Here is a 6,531-nt window from a genome sequence, read left to right on the forward strand (position 1 = left end):
CACTACCCAGATCGAAAAATACCGATCTCTCTCACTAGGTTTGCTACGTAGTGAGCCTGCCGGCCAAGATTTTGCTTTGGGATCTCATCTACCGTTGGTCGCCATTCCACTGCACTCTTCCATTTCAAGGTCTGTTATTCAATCCATAGCTGGTACTAGATGGTAGTAGTAGACAGTAGACTAGTAGTAGTGTGCTGCATAGGTAGATGCATGGTTCGCATATATTCATTTTTTTATATGAGAAGTATATATAAGTAAAAATCGTAGGAGTGGCCGTTCAGTTGGAATTGATCTTCCTGTGGTGCCGTTTTGTTTGTAGTAATTAATTCAGAGGAACACCGTAGCAGACCAGAGGAACACCGTTCGTTTCCTCTGATTTTATGGGAGTCAAAACATTCGGGCCGAGCTCTTTTTTGTAGGAAAGCCCGAGGAAAATAGATATAATGCTACCCTGTGATGCAACTCTTCTTTGCCATGGGCTGGTCCAAGAAACACGCGTAGGTGAGTTTGGCCCATTACTTGTATCTAGGCCAAGTAGTGTTATTGGCAGGTCATCCTACAATAATTGTGTCCCGCCTTTTGAATAGGTCGAGGTGGTTCACTAGTACATATATTTCTGTTATTTTAAAATAATGAAGCATATTTTGTGTGCTAATAGGATCTTGTGTGGAATTGCAGGCACTTGAATTGCACATGGAGTTTGGAACTACAGTCTCGACCTGCAACGCGACGGTGGTTCAGGATAGCCACATCTTTGTGGTTAATGACTATAGTGTCATCAAGGAAACTGGACCGGGCAATTTTATGAGGTCCCATGCCTTCCAAGTTGGTGAGTATGACTGTTCAGTTAGATTCTACCCACAAGGAATCAATGCTGAAAGCCAAAAGCACATCTCCATTCTTGTTGAGCTTATGAGGGAAAAGGCTGAAGTGAAGGCAATATTTTGTTATCGATTGATCTCCCCAGGAGGACAGAGCACAGAGTTGAATCAGATCGGAGTGTTAAACTTATCTAGTGCAGAAGGCAAATGTAGGATGGGAGGGTGTGGGACAAGGTAATGGAGAAAACTTTGCTTGAAGCAGAATATGTGGAATTTGACCACTTCTTGATTGAATGTTCGATCACTGTTATGAAAGATCCATTGGTGACTTGCAGTGACTTACTACTTTCACCCCAAGTGAAGCTGCCACAATCCCATCTATCAACTGATATGGCAAATCTATTAGAGTCAAAAGAAGGGGCGGACGTGACCTTCTACTTCCAAGGTGAATCATTTCTTGCACATATGGTAGTGCTTGCTGCAAGGTTCCCTGTTTTTAGGGTGCAGCTCTATGGCCCAATGAAGGAGAAAGACGGATCATCTATAATCCTGCAAGATATGTTACCTGACGTTTTTAAGGCTCTCTTATATTTTGTACACAGACTACTTGGTGCTTCCTTTCAACAATTTCGATGACGAGGACATAGAAGAGATTGTACGCCACTTACTCGAGGCTGCCGATCAATACGCAATTGAAAAGCTGAAGCTCATATGTGAGGCTATTCTTTACAGGTGTCTTGATGTACAAACAGTGGTAACTACATATGCGTTAGCTGATCAACATTAGTGTAACGATCTCAAACAGGAATGCCTCAAATTTATGGCATCTCCAACAATACTTGGTGAAGTCATGGCAAGCCAAGACTATGATAACCTCAAGAGAAAGAGTGCTAGTTTTCCTAAGCGTAAATGAAAAGTATGTTTACACGAGTCTTGATTATACATTGACAAGTGCAAGTCATGAGCGTGTGTAGGACGTGGAGAGTGTGGATGCAACCAATCCAAGACTTGGCGTCGCTAGTGAAAACAGAGTGACGGCTAAACCAAATTATACACTAAACTGAAGCCAAATACACTAGTGAAGACAAAAGTGATGGCTAAACTGAAGCCACATACAATATTAGATTTACAGAAACTAGACACGGAAGGCGAGACCCTTGGAGAGTCCAGCAGCGGCAGCGACCCTATGTGCGCATCGCGAGCGTGTTCTGTCGCCTCTAATTAACAAGCTTGAGCGCCAGCTGCAGTTGGTGAGAGAAAATCAAGAAGACACACCTGATGAGAGAGACGGCGGCGGCCAGTTCGGGCAACAATGGTTCACACCTGTGTTATGGAAGAAGGCGGAGTAGAAGGTCCTCGTCGGAATGAGGCAAAGCAGCAGCTCAGTTGAGTGAGCGAGGCGACGCCAGGGAGGAGGGTGAAGCCCGTGCTCGTCGCAACCAGTTAAGAGGGAGAGTAGGAGCTAGAGGCCATAGTGCGAGGTCCTGTCTAGACGGAGGCAAGCGAGCTCGGCCTGGAGTGTAGGAGGCAGAGCAGCCGGAGCCACCACGGCCTGGTGGATGGGCAAGGTGAGACGGAAGCATAGCTCGCCTATAGGGAGCCAGTAGACCTGACGTCACACATGTGTTTTTCCTTTTTAATTTTATTTCTATTAAAAAGAGTATATACATTATTATGAAAAGATAATTTATATTTTTTAAAAGTGTTCATTCCACATTAAAAAATGTTCATACTGTGTAAAATATGATTGCTCAATATTTAGGAAATGTTTGTACTCCCTCCGTTTCTTTTTAGTCTGCATATAAAATTTGGTCGAAGTCAAACTTTGTAAAGTTTGACCAACTTTATAAGAAAGAATATCAACAATCACAGTATGAAACCAATATATTAGATGCATCATGAAATGAATTTTGATACCATATAGCTTTAGTATTGTAGATGTTGATACTTTTTTATATAAATTTGCTCAAACTTTGTATAGTTTGACTTTGACCAAATCTTATATGCAAACTAAAAAGAAACGGAGGGAGTACCATTCGATAAGAAGTATGTGTCATTTCGAAGCTATTCACCCGTTTCCAAAAATGTATGTGGAATTTTAAAAAAAAATTATACAATGTAAACAATGTGTGCATAATTCGGAAAGATGTTTCACGCAGTTTAGAAACAATGTACATTACACATAAAAAGAGCTATGAACAAAAGGCGTGTCAGGGCAAAAGCAAAACAGAAGTCACCAACATTCTCAGACATGCCCTATGGGGATTGAAGGCTATGGATTTTTCTCGAGAGCTCATATGCACACTCATGAACAGTAAGAAAAAAATAGTAAATGATATAAAAAACTGATTATCTTGGAACAAACATTGACGAATTCTTCACATGTGTGCATATTTTTATGACGAAACAACACATAGAGCATCAATTTTGTTTTTTTTTCTACGGAAGCAGTTTTACATGTTTTTTATTCATGGAAATTTGCACGCATGTTCAGAATTGTTAATGTTTGTTCGCATTAAAAAATCAGATTTAAAAAAGTTTGTATACTACTTTTCTTATTTTACTGTTCACGAGGATGCATATGAGGTCGCGAGCAGAAACTTGATGTCCCTGATCTTTGTGCATCTCATGGCCTAGAATTGGAGCTAGGATTTCGGAGAGGGTGCGGTTAGTAAGCAACATGCAATACTGACTCATTCATTGTACACAATACCATAGGGCAGCACGTGTTTTTTTGTTGAAAACGACTACTGATTTAGCACAACCATGTTGTTCAACAGCTATGCACCGTGGGCTCTGATACGTCCATTTTGCATCATGCTTTTATATCGATATTTATTGTATTATGGGCTGTTATTACACGTTATGTCACAATACTTATGCCCTATTCTCTCTTATTTTACAAGGTTTACATAAGGAGGGAGAATGCCGGCAGCTGGGATTCTGGGCTGGAAAAGGAGCAAATATTAGAGACCTATTCTGCACAACTCCAGAAGTCCTGAAACTCCACGAAAGTTATTTTTGGAAATAATAAAAAATACTGAGCGGAAGAAATACGTCAGGGGGGCCACCACCTGCCCATGAGGGTGGGGGGCGCGCCCTACCCCCCAGGGCGCGCCCCCTGCCTCGTGGGCCCCCTGTTGGCTCTCCGGTGGCCATCTTCTGCTATATGAAGTCTTTTGTCGAGGAAAAAAATTATAAGCAACCTTTCAGAACGAGACTCCGCCGCCACGAGGTGGAACCTTGGCGGAACCAATATAGGGCTCCGGCAGAGCTGTTCTGCCGGGGACACTTCCCTCCGGGAGGGGGAAATCATTGCCATCGTCATCACCAATGCTCCTCTCATCGGGAGAGGGCAATCTCCATCAACATCTTCACCAGCACCATCTCCTCTCAAAATCCTAGTTCATCTCTTGTATTCAATTCTTGTCTTCAAGTCCGGGATTGGTACTAGTAGGTTGCTAGTAGTGTTGATTACTCCTTGTAGTTGTTGCTAGTTGGTTTATTTGGTGGAAGATCATATGTTCAGATCCTTTATGCATATTAATACCCCTCTGATTATGAACATGAATATGCTTTGTGAGTAGTTACGTTTGTTCCTGAGGACATGGGAGAAGTCTTGCTATTAGTATTCATGTGAATTTGGTATTCGCTCGATATATTGATGAGATGTATGTTGTCTATCCTCTAGTGGTGTTATGTGAACGTCGACTACATAACACTTCACCATTATTTGGGCCTAGAGGAAGGCATTGGGAATTAATAAGTAGATGATGGTTTGCTAGAGTGACAAAAGCTTAAACCCTAGTTTATGCGTTGCTTCGAAAGGGGATGATTTGGATCCATATGTTTCATGTTGTGGTTAGGTTTACCTTAATACTTTTGTTGTAGTTGCGGATGCTTGCAATGGAGGTTAATCATAAGTGGGATTCTTGTTCAAGTAAGAACAGCACCCAAGCACTGGTCCACCCACATATCAAATTATCAAAGTACCGAACGCGAATCATATGAATGTGATGAAAACTAGCTTGACGATAATTCCCATGTGTCCTCAGGAGCGCTTTTCTCTATATAAGAGTTTGTCCAGGCTTGTCCTTTGCTACAAAAAGGATTGGGCCACCTTGCTGCACTTTATTTACTTTTGTTACTTGTTGCTCGTTACAAATTATCCTATCACAAAACTATCTGTTACCACTTATTTCAGTACTTGCAGAGAATAGCTTGCTGAAAACCGCTTATCATTTCCTTCTGCTCCTCATTGGGTTCGACACTCTTACTTATCGAAAGGACTACGATAGATCCCCTATACTTGTGGGTCATCAAGACTCTTTTCTGGCGCCGTTGCCGGGGAGTGAAGCACCTTTGGTAGGTGGAATTTGGTAAGGAAAAATTTATATAGTATGCTGAAATTTACTGTCACTTGTTACTATGAAAAGTAATCCTCTGAGGGGCTTGTTCGGAGAATTGCTAAGCCTTGTGCTAAAGATAAAAATAGACCTATGGTAGGCATGCCTATTATTTATGTTAAAATAGGAGATCATTGTTATCATGGCTTATGTGATATGGGTGCTAGTGCTAGTGCTATACCTCATGACTTATACAAAGAAATTATGCATGAAATTGCACCTGCTGAGATAGAAGGTATTGATGTTACCATCAAACTTTCTAATAGAGATACAATATCACCCATTGGAATTGTTAGAGATGTTGAAGTCTTGTGTGGGAAAACTAAATATCCTGCTGATTTTCTCGTCCTTGGTTCCCCACAAGATAGCTTTTGTCCCATTATTTTTGGTAGACCCTTCTTGAACACAGTTAATGCTAGGATAGATTGCGAAAAGAATGTTTTTACTATTGGCTTGGGTGAGTTGTCTCATGAGTTTAATTTCTCTAAATTTAGTAGGCAACACCGTGAAGAGGAATTACCTAGTAAGGATGAAATTATTGGTCTTGCTTCTATTGCCGTACCTCCTAGTGATCCTTTAGAACAATATTTGCTAGAGCATGAAAATGATATGTTTATGTATGAAAGAAGGGAAATAGATGAAGTATTATTTAAACAGGAACCTATCCTGAAACACAATTTGCCTATTGAAATCCTAGGGGATCCTCCTCCACCCAAGGGTGATCCCGTGTTTGAGCTCAAACCGTTACCTGATACTCTTAAATATGCTTATCTCGATGAGAAAAAGATACATCCTGTTATTATTAGTGCTAACCTTTCAGAGCTTTAAGAAGAGAGATTATTGAAAACTCTGAAGAAGCACCGTGCTGCTATTGGATATACTCTTGATGATCTTAAGGGCATTAGTCCCACTCTATGTCAACATAAAATAAATTTGGAGGAAGATGCCAAACCAGTTCGTGATCATCAACGACGGCTGAATCATAAGATGAAGGAAGTGGTAAGAAAAGAAATACTAAAGCTCCTTGAGGCAGGTATAATTTATCCCGTTGCTGATAGTCAGTGGGTAAGTCCTGTCCATTGTGTCCCTAAGAAGGGAGGTATTACTGTCGTCCCTAATGATAAAGATGAATTGATTCCGCAAAGAATTATTATAGGTTATAGGATGGTAATTGGTTTCCGCAAATTAAATAAGGCTACTAAGAAAGATCATTACCCCTTACCTTTTATTGATCAAATGCTAGAAAGATTATCCAAACATACACATTTTGCTTTCTAGATGGTTATTCTGGGTTCTTTCAAATA

At 40.8% G+C, this 6,531-nt stretch overlaps 1 pseudogene; it reads left to right on the plus strand.

The window, feature by feature from the left end:
• The first annotated feature begins 693 nt into the window (after positions 1 to 693).
• LOC119334113 lies at positions 694 to 1,734 on the plus strand (annotated as a pseudogene).
• Positions 1,735 to 6,531: the final 4,797 nt, after the last annotated feature.

This window comes from Triticum dicoccoides, chromosome 7A (genome assembly GCF_002162155.2).
Source record: "Triticum dicoccoides isolate Atlit2015 ecotype Zavitan chromosome 7A, WEW_v2.0, whole genome shotgun sequence".
NCBI lineage: Eukaryota > Viridiplantae > Streptophyta > Magnoliopsida > Poales > Poaceae > Triticum > Triticum dicoccoides.